Genomic DNA, 10582 nt, shown 5'->3' on the forward strand with positions numbered 1-10582 from the left:
ACTGTGCCATCCTGAGGCTCCTCTTTAAAGGCAGGGGCTCATGGATGGGCTCACTTGAGGAGCTTTAATGGGTACAATGGGACAGGATCCTATGGCTGATATTATTATTCCCTGTAGAGGAATAGGAGGGCTGAACTCCCTATTGCCCCTGGGAGAAGGGCAGTTTTTTGTTTAGTTCTTTTCTTTTCTTACTTTTTTTTTTTTTTTTTTTTTAGACGGAGTCTGCACTGTTGCCTAGGCTGGAGTGCAGTGCCGCGATCTCAGCTCATTGCAAGCTCCGCCTCCTGGGTTCACGCCATTCTTCTGCCTCAGCCTCCCCAGTAGCTGCGACTACAGGCGCCTGCCACCATGCCCGGCTATTTTTTTTTTTTTTTTTTTTTTTTGTATTTTTAGTAGAGACGGGGTTTCACCGTGTTAGCCAGGATGGTCTTGATCTCCTGACCTCGTGATCCGCCTGCCTCAGCCTCCCAAAGTGCTGGGATTACAGGCGTGAGCCACCGCACCTGGCCTTGTTTAGTTCTTTTCATATGAATTTGGCTCCTCTCCAAAGCTTCCAGACTCCAGTCATTGTCCAATGCCCTTCCTGACCTCATCCTGGAAGCAGGTGGTGAAATTTCTGCTCAGGTTCCTTAGTGTTTTGGTCCTCTTGGCCAGAGTCTCCCAACTCTGCTGGTTGGATTCTCTCCAGACCCTCTTCTTGTGGGCTCTGGGGAGCTGTGATGACTGCTGTAAAGAATCCCAGGCAGCAGGCAGATGGCATGTGGAATTAGCAATACGCTGGGATTTCTGGACAGTTGTTTTGAGAAGCTAAGGAAAAGGAGGGCAGTAGCAGGAGGATGGCAGGAAGAACGAGGAGTCAATGAAAGAATCAGGGGTGAGGAGAGGAAACCAGGAAAGAAGGTGCAAGACGGGAGGCAGAAAGAGAGTTGCCAACAGGGGAAGGGAAGAGGCACAGAGGTAGAAGAAGAGGTGGCTGAGGGAAGTTTAGGGAAATGCTGGCAAATGTCATGAGATTCCTCCTTTCCTCCTTGAAAGTATTCCTGGGCTCCTCTAGTATTCCTGGTCCCTCATGACTAGGCAGCTTGGGCAAGGGGAATGAGTCATGACCTAGCGATGAACCTTGTATGCCAGGATGATCATGGGGAGTTGGTGGCAGTCTTGTCTGACTCTTTTAGCAACAGGGCTCCTTAATGCGCTGGGCACTATGCACATAAAGAAGGAGAAGAGAAGCCATCCTGGAACTTGCCATATCACCTTCCCTATGGCCTGAACTAACCTAGAGGGTCTAATAGAGACTACAAGTCCCAGAATACAGCACTGCACCTTGAGCTCAGAAGATGGGCTTGTACTGCATGATGGGCATGACAATGCACCAGGGCTGTCCCTCCCTCCTAAAGGCAGTCAACATAGCCTTTGTGCAGTGGGTTCCTAGGCAGGTTGAGGCAGAGCCTAGGCCAAACTGGGAAACAGCAGAGCTTTTGTCAGGTGCCCTCTGTCATGCCCTCCAAGGGACTTGTCCTAACCCGACCTTGATATTACCTACAAATTGAGAACAATAAAATGCCCAAGGGGACAATCAGCTGTATACAGGGCTGGCAGGCTTATAGTCTACTCAGTTCATAGGCACCTTAGAAAGTGGCATTCTGGGTGGATTTTCAAGGCTCCCCTCACTGCTCTCACTTTTCCTGTTCTCTGCATCCCCCACCTGGCTTTTTGCTCCCAGAGAACCCTGGGCTTCCCCTGTCTGTGTAATTGCTTGCTTAATTGTCTGTCTTCTCTACTAGTTGTTGACTTTGCGAAGGCACAGACCACCTCTGTCTCATCTACCCACAATCTAGCTCAGTGGCTGGCACACAGTAGATGTTCAATAAATATTTGTGACTAAGCGACGGGGATGAGGAGTGTCTAAAGCCCAAGGCCGGTCATTGGTGCCAAATGAGTGCTGTGAGATAATGAAGAAGAGGACAATTGTTTCTTTTGGGGATGAGGCAAGGTCGGTGATATCTTCACACAATGAATGGGTGAAACCAAGTTGAATATGTTTTTAAAAATTAATTAATTAATTTTTGAGACAGAGTCTCACTGTGTTTTCCAGGCTGGGATACAGTGGTGTGATCAGGGCTCACTGCAGCCTCGACCTCCTGGGCTGAAGTGATTCTCCCATCTCAGCCTCCTGAATAACTGGGACCACAGGTGTGCACTAACATGCCCGGCTAATTTTTTACTTTTTTGTAGAGATGAGGTCTCCCTATGTTGTCCAGGCTAGTCTCGAACTCCTGGGCTCAAGTGATCCTCTCTCTTTGGCCTCCCAAAGGACTGGGATTACAGGCATGAACCACTGCCCCAGCCCAAATACGTTTTATGATTCAGTGGAGAGGGAGAGGGAAGACATTCAAAGTTGGGGAGTGTGGTTTATGCAGAGGCACAGTGGTGGAAAACGCAAGCTAGTCTGGAGTCAGTGAGAAGCCTGGTTCTGCTCGAGCAGAGTCCCTGCTGGGACGTAGGAGAAAGGGCTGGAGTAGGCTGGGGCCTGGTTGTGAGAGGCTTTGTGGTCACCGGAGCTGAAGGACATCCTTGGTGGCAACACTGAAGGGATTACCCCATCACAAAGATATTTGCACTGAAACAGAGCAGTCTGGCATCATTAAGGTATGTTTTCAAGCACTATGGCAAGTGGTAGGAACTGTGGGGTTCACTGCTGACTCAGAAGCCAGGGGGTGGGGTGTGTGTCTGAGCTACAGTGACTGAATTAGGATTGAGAGCCCAGAGAGAAGGAAGAAGGGGCTCTTCAATCCCAGAGACCCCAAGCCCTGTCCAGACAAAGTCAGACATACTTACAGCCCCTATCCTTGGAGAAGCCAGTTTCACTTCCCCAGTTCCTGTAGGATCACAAGCACATTGGTGACTTATTTTGAAGTCTCCGCTGAGATGACACTTGCTTTCTGTGCAAGAGGAGGAGAAAATTACTCTCTTCTAAGACAGCTTTCAAACCAGAGCTATATCTTTTGCGGAGCTAAAGGGGTTTTGGGGTTTCAGGGAGGCAAGGGCAGGGGCTGCCACCTCACTCCAGAGGCTCCCAGGGGTACAGAGCTGCCTGCTTACCTCAACTCACTTCGTGGAGCAGGCTTGCAGACTTTGCAGTGCCTGGAACAGTCAGGGATGCTAGTGCTCCAGCCAGTGCTCCCTGCATTACCCAAAGTCAACCCACTGAATTTAGGGGCAGAATGAGGGCCCTGCTCTGATAAATGGAGAGCCCTGGCTCTGGGCATTTGTTTCTGCTCCAGGAGCTGGACCAGATTGGCTGTAGGAAGAGCCCAGAGTAGATGGAGACAGCAGCAGAAAGTGGTTTGATGTGAGCTACTTTCCATCTCCAAACAGAGGCCTCCACCCCCAGCTGAGGCCTTTGATCCTCCACAGCTCCATAAATGTTTAATGCCACCGGCTGGGCAGAAATGAGGCAGGTGCTGAAACAGGGAGACTGGGGATAGGACTTAAGATGTAGAATGTTGGCTAGATTATTTTCACATTGGAACTCTGGGATGGATGAGAGGAGGCTTTTCCCCATCATGTGGCAGGAGAAGTCCCAGGATTCAAATTTGTGGCACTAATAAAGAAACTCTTTGAAAACCACCAAGGGGCTGAAAATAAAATGAATAATCAATTGCAAAAGCCCAATCTCTGGTTTGATTGAAGGAGAAAGATGGAAAGTTAAATGACAATCAAATGCAAATACAGCTCAACAAACACCACAGCAATTACCAGGCGCAGGAACCACATGGTGGTTGCAGGCAGCGGGGGTTGGCAATTTGGAAGCCTGAGCCTGTGCAGAGGTGATGGGCAAGGGGCCATTTTAATGGACAGTTAAATAGATGCAGAAAACCCTGCATCTACTTTGCATACACTGCTGATGAGTGGGGAGCCGGAATTCTGGCATACAGAGGGAGGTTGTGCTACCTTCCGTGGCTGCCTCTGTATCATTTTAGGAGGCCCTGAGTGCCTGCAGTGGGGTAAGGCCAGAGTGAGCACCAGATCAGATGATCAGGGAGAAGGCTGTACCAGTCTCATTGGATTCTTCACACCAGCTGGTGCTGATGGTTCAGGGGTTGAAGCTGAAAGAAGCCCGTGGGGTCCTTCACAAAGGACTCAAGGTGCTGGCCTTCCAACAGCCACTGTAAGAGTGGCTTTCTCCTCTAGATTTGCATAATGCTTTGCATCTCATTTGAATGCTATTAATTTGGTGTCAGTCTAGGTTGGCATGGTGTAGGAAAGAGAACAGCTGGCCTTCTCCAACTCCTCTGTACCCCAGAGCTTATTCTAAGCATAGCCTTCTGCAACTGGGGGGCATGAGGTCTCCACTTTCACCATCCCCTTCATGTTCCCTGACACTTAGAGAGTCTCTTAGTGAAGCCAGTTCCTAAAAGCCAAGGTTGCCTGGCATTGTGGCCACGAGCAGGGTTATGTGGAAGGAAAAAGAAAGGGTTCCCCAAGGTCACTCTCACCAGACCCAGAGACACCATGGGAGGATGCTGGGGGCCTTTGTCATTCCAAGCAATCAAGGCAGCTTGGCTTGGAAAGGGTCCAAAGATAATAACCAAGAGAGGGAAGGAACAAAGACAGGCAATAATCCCGGAGAAATATAGAGGGCTCTAGAAATAAAATCCTCTGAACTCAATATTTCTAGTGCTTGAACTTACATAAAATACATCTGTCCAGAGGCATTGGGTTTATGGTGCTGCTCTGGGGCTGGGAACCTGGTGCCAGGTTGATGGTCATGTGATGAGAAAGTGGGTCACCAGGTGGGGTGAATTCCTGAGAAAGAGGGAAGAGGCCACGGGTGCATCTTGTGGGTTGCCCCTGGCAGGTGGGCACCGGGAAGCTACAACGAGATGTTGATGATTTATTTGATTGAAGAGGAAGAGAAGTGCATTCCATGCAGAGGGAACAGCATGTACATGGGTAGGCATGACTAAGAAATGGTTAGTGGCACTGGATGGCAGCAAACAAGAATTGTGGTGTGGGATGTAGCTAGAGAGCTGGTGTGTAGCAAAGCTTAGTGGCTGGTACGAAATATCTAGGAGCCCTACCTGCCCACCCATCTGTCCATTTATTCATTCATCCTTCACCCTACTACCTCTCAATTCATTCATCACCCACTCATTCATTTACTGAATGAGTGAGCACTTATTGAGCACTGTGTGTATGCCAGGACCTGAACTAGCTACTGGAGAGGGAGAGCCCTCAAGGAGTGCTCAGATCAGGGAGGGGAAACAGCCCCAACACCCTGTAACACAGCATGTTTATCTCCACAAGTTACTTAAACAAGGCTCTGGAAGCCCTAGAGGCCAAGTCTCCCATGCTTCAAGCTTCCCAAGGCAAGGGTCCTTCATTACCTCCAGGGAGATCTTCCAGTCACACAGATCCTCCTGGCATCTAATACTATTCCTTCCTGCTACAAAAGCAGCCCACTTCTTATAGCCCCAGAATGGTGGGGAGTGTTTCTGATGTTCCTTCTCATTAACCGTTTATTTGGGGCTTAGAGGCATCACAGTCTCAGGAGAACCCAGGGGAAGTGATATGAGAGCATGGTCAAGTTTCCCTTAGACATCATAACCCAGACTTGGATACACTTCTAGCCACTTCCTTTCTTGGGCATGAAAATAGGACAGAAATTCCCAATGTCCCTTAATTCTAGCATATTCCCTCCCCCACTCCTCCTTGAACTACTTGTCCTCTATTTGTGACATCACAATGGTCTCTATGGCAACTGATTGTGAGGTCACCAGTCCTTAAAGCAACAGAATCTGTGGGTCCAGACAATGGCCTGCAAGAGAAAGGAAGAATACAAAATGGAAGCCTGGGATAGAGATCATCTCTTGGGAAAAGGGGAGGCCACCCAAGGCCTATCGGCGGGAGGGCTTCACTTCTCAACCCATCTGCACTAGGGCTGCATTCGGAGTAGGCAAGAGCAAGGCCTGCTAGAAAGGGACTGCTCATCAAGAAACTGAGGGAGGCTGGGTGCGGTGGCTCATGCCTGTAATTCCAGCACTTTGGAAACCAGAGGCGGGTAGATCACCTGAGGTCAGGAGTTTGAGACCAGTCTGGCCAACATGACAAAACCCCGTCTCTACTAAAAATACAAAAATTAGCCGGGTGTGGTAGTGCACACCTGTAGTCTCAGCTACTCAGGAGGCTGAGGCAGGATAATCGCTTGAACCTGAGAGGTGGAGGCTGTGGTGAGCCAAGATCATGCCACTGCACTCCAGCCTGGGCAAAAGAGCAAGACTCTTTCAAAAAAAAAAAAAAAAAAAAAAAAGAAAAAGAAAAAAGAAAAAAAGAAGCTGAGGGCTGAGGGTCATCCTGAGCATTGGCTAGACTTCAACGGCAGGCCTGAGTTCAAATCATCCCAGCCTAATGTTTGCCTTGGGCAAGTTTCGGAATCTCCATTTCTTTACCTATGAAAGGAAAATGATGCCACTTGCCTTTCAGAAAAGTATTCAGTGAGATAACCTGTTGGAGAGCTTGGCACATAGTAGATGCTTGTTTCTATCTACTTGTACTTGTTTCTGTTTCTTTTTCTATCCCCTCAGCCCTTAAGACTAGGGTCTTGCATATTATATGTGCCTTATTAATGTCTGCGATTGTAAGTGCACTGTAAGTACAGGGTGAGGGCTAGAGGGCAATGTTTAGAGCAGGGGAAGTCAATGGACCTGGATTCAAATCCTCACTCTGCTACTCGCTAGCTGTAAGTCTTTGAGCAAATCACTTTTCTGTTCCTTGGTTTCCTAACTGTAAAATGGGAGATAGCAATATTGTTGTCTTCGTAGGGTTGATTAGGACTAAATGAGAGCCTGCAAATAAATAGCAGAGCTTGGCGCACACGAGTTGCACAATACTTAAACTTGAGTGAGGCTGTTTCTGCACGCGCTGCACAGTTTCTCTTCACCATCAGTTTTCAGGAAATGTGAGTTAATCGGTGGGGTGTCCAGAACTGGAGAGTGGATGAACCTCAAGAGAGGGCCATAGGACGGCAGTCTCTCCCCGAAGGGGGTGACCGCTCACTTTCTGGATTCTCCCTAGGTGGACACCCAGCTCATACCAGTCACAGGAGCTGGGTGCTCCTTGAAGTCAGAGTGAGCTGTGTCTCCCTCATCTATGAAGCCCAGACCAGGGCCTGACACATGGCACAGGTTGAGCAACAGTTAAGGTGAACTGAGTTAGAGGATGCCTTAATAATATACTGGCTAACATATATTCTGTGCATATTCTGTGCCAGGCTCTGTTCTAAGCATTTTACATTTTGATCCTCACAACAACCTATGAGCTAGATATTATCCCTTTTTAAAATGCAGAAACAGGCTAAGTAACTTGCCCAAAGTCACACAGCTAGTAAACAATGACGGAGCTGGGATTTGAACCGAGGCTACCTGGCTCTAGAACCTATGTTCCCTTTTTTTTTTTTTTTTTAAGACAGAATCTCGCTCTGTCGCCCAGGCTGGAGTGCAGTGGCGCAGTGGCGCGATCTCGGCTCACTGCAAGCTCCGCCTCCCGGGTTCACGCCATTCTCCTGCCTCAGCCTCCGAGTAGCTGGGACTACAGGCACCGGCCACCACGCCCGGCTAAATTTTTGTATTTTTAGTAGAGACGGGGTTTCACCGTGTTAGTCAGGATGGTCTCAATCTCCTAGCTTCGTGATCCACCCGCCTAGGCCTCCCAAAGTGCTGGGATTACAGGCATGAACCACCGCGCCCGGCCGGAACCTGTGTTCTTAACTCCCACATTACCCGCAGCCCCGTGGGCTGGGTCCATCCATTTTGCCATATCTGCCACCACGAATTTCCTCCCCCAGCTCTCCCACTTGCCCCTATCTTCTCCCAGCTGAGCCCAGGCCCAGTGCAGCTCAAAGAATGGAAATTCTCTTCCACCCGCCTCAGCAATCTGCCTCCCCCTTTTCTGAAATAAAGCCACCGCCACACCGAAGCCACCGCCGGATCTCTTGCTTATTTCAAGTCCTCCTAAAGCTTGTTGAGTTCTTAACTTATTAAAGATAAGCACATGGAAATAGGGAGCAAATCTCTTTATTTATGACATAATCTCCAGCCCAGAAAAGCGGCAGGAACAGTGTTGCCTATATTAGGGAACCAATAGGAAAAAAATCAATTAGATCCGCCAGAGCGTTTCGCTATTAACTGTCTTCTGATGTTTCTCTTAAGGCTGATCATGGGGGTCTCCACTAGCAGCCGAGGTGGAGAAGAGAGGAGAGCTTTGTAGGAACAGAGGAAGGAATGTCACAAGGAGGACAGCCGACCAGGCTTCCAGACAGACAGGGGAATCTCTTCATCATGGTCTCCATTTAACCTCCATGTCTCTTGCTGCAGTTTCAGTTGGTGTCTTTAAGGGCAGGGGAGTCAATTGGTCACTGTTGGCTTCTTGCAGACTTGAGCCCCAAGTCTGACCACATTTTTGCAAGACCCATCGAGGGAAGGATCCTCCCTTTCTGAAAGAACTGTATCTGGAGGGGCTCTTCTTGGCTGATATTTAGTAGGGTCTTCTGCCTCAAACAGCCCCATGCGGCTACCGCATGAGGTCTTCACATCCGGCTACCTGCCTCCAGGAGCACTTTCTAAGCTATCTCCCAGAGATAGGGCTCACCCTTATTCCTGAGAGCCTCCGGTGAGGGGGGTGCTCTAGCTCCCATAGTAACCCCAGAATTCATCTCCTTAAAGGCTGGGGATCGTGGCTTGTTCAATAGTTTTTCTTCAGGTTCAGGCATGTAGCAGGGGCTCAATAAATATTCACAGAATCAATAATTATTATAAAAGCCCCATTGATGGAATTCTTGCTCTGTACCAAGGCTGAGAAGGGTGATTTGTCACCCGAAGTAAGATCCCTTTGTTGCTCCCTGAACCGACAACCCAGAAAAGCCTGCCAGTTTTGTTGTTTTGTTTTTCCTTGTCTTGCTATTTGGCCAGGAGCAGCAGTAGCAGCAACTCCAAGAAGTAAGTATTACTATTATCATTATTTTTTGAGACAGGGTCTCACTCTGTTACCCAGGCTGGAGTATAGTGGCACAATCATGGCTCACTGTAGCCTCAACCTCCCCAGGCTCAGGTGATCCTCTCACCTCAGCTTCCCAAGTAGCTGGGACTATAGGCATGCACCACCACCCCTAGCTGATATTTGTACTTTTTGTAGAGATGGGGTTTCACCATGGTGGCCAGGCAGAGGAGGAAGCTGAGTCAAGGAGGAGAAGTAACTTGTCCAAGCTAATAAGTGAATTAGATATTCTACGTCCATCCACTGTTGGTCATTAGGAAGTTCTTCTTGAGGTCTAACCTAAACCTTTTCTGTTTCAGCAGCACTGGCTCCTTCTTAGTCCCATGGAAGCACAGATCAGCATCATTGCCCCTGCAAACTTCTCTCAGCTTAGGAGAGTCCACTTGCTCTTTGCACATTGTTGACTCAAAATGAATATTAAACACCAAACCTCATAGAGGCCAGCCCTGCTGGGCGGGCAATGAACCAACCCTCTTTATGCCTGTTCATTATTATAATTAATATTGAGCTGAGGTTGGTGACGACCTCGCCCTCGCCAGGTATTTGGGCTATTTTAGCAGCTTATTCAGATCAATGACAGACAGCTCTGAATAGATAAACTCCCCGCCATCCAGACGAATCAATTGCAACACTGCCGTCACAACAAGCCCAAGAAATCAATCTGATTTCAGGCGACATGGTAACTCAGTGCTGGGCAAGCTGATTTTAATTTCTGCGTGGCTGAGACCCAGCTTCCTCTGCTCACTGGAGCACCCCTCTTTCCCAGTTGATGCTCTGTGCACACAGGTGCCCAGGGCCCTCAGAGGACTCAGGCCAGGGGGGCAGCTACATGGAGGACAGGGTAACCAGGAAGCTGTGTTACTTTGAGGAAGACTCTTGAACCCCCAGACCCAGAAGGAGCTGACTCAAATCCACTGCTGGGATCCTTGTTTTGCTGGCTTCAGCTTCGATTTTCCGCTGCCCTTTGCAAAAAACCAAGCCTGGAGGCCTTTCTGGGCTGCCTCCCAAATCAGGCAGCTGCAGAGGTAGGCTGCCTATCTCAGGCACCAGGACAACTGCCCTTCTTGGTCTGGGAGATTGAGTTTGTCTGGTAGGGCAACAAAAAACTCATCAGGACAGATGCAGTCATGTATTGGGTGCCTACTTTATGCCCAGGCACCATGCTAAGTAGTTTATACACATCATCTTCCTAACCTTTGTGACAGCCCAAAGAGATCAGTAGCGATGATCCACATTTTGCAGGGAAGGAAAACAAAGCTCAGAGAGGTTAAGTAACTTGTCCTGAGTCACACAGTTTCTAAGTGGTAGAGCCTGGATTTGAACCCATGTGTATTAGACTTCTGTGCCTAAGCTTCAGCCACCACACTCTCCTAAAGATGACATCAGAGGTGCCCATACTCTCCCCCTGTCTAGATATTGCCTGGTTAAGTAATTCCTACTTGAGAGAGGAGGAAGCAGATTCTGAGAGGACAAGCCAGCGCATTTCCTCCAAGCTCCCAGGGAAGGGGAGCCTTTCTCATGAATTCTT

This window comes from Papio anubis, chromosome 17 (assembly GCF_008728515.1).
Source record: "Papio anubis isolate 15944 chromosome 17, Panubis1.0, whole genome shotgun sequence".
Classification (NCBI taxonomy): Eukaryota; Metazoa; Chordata; class Mammalia; order Primates; family Cercopithecidae; genus Papio; species Papio anubis.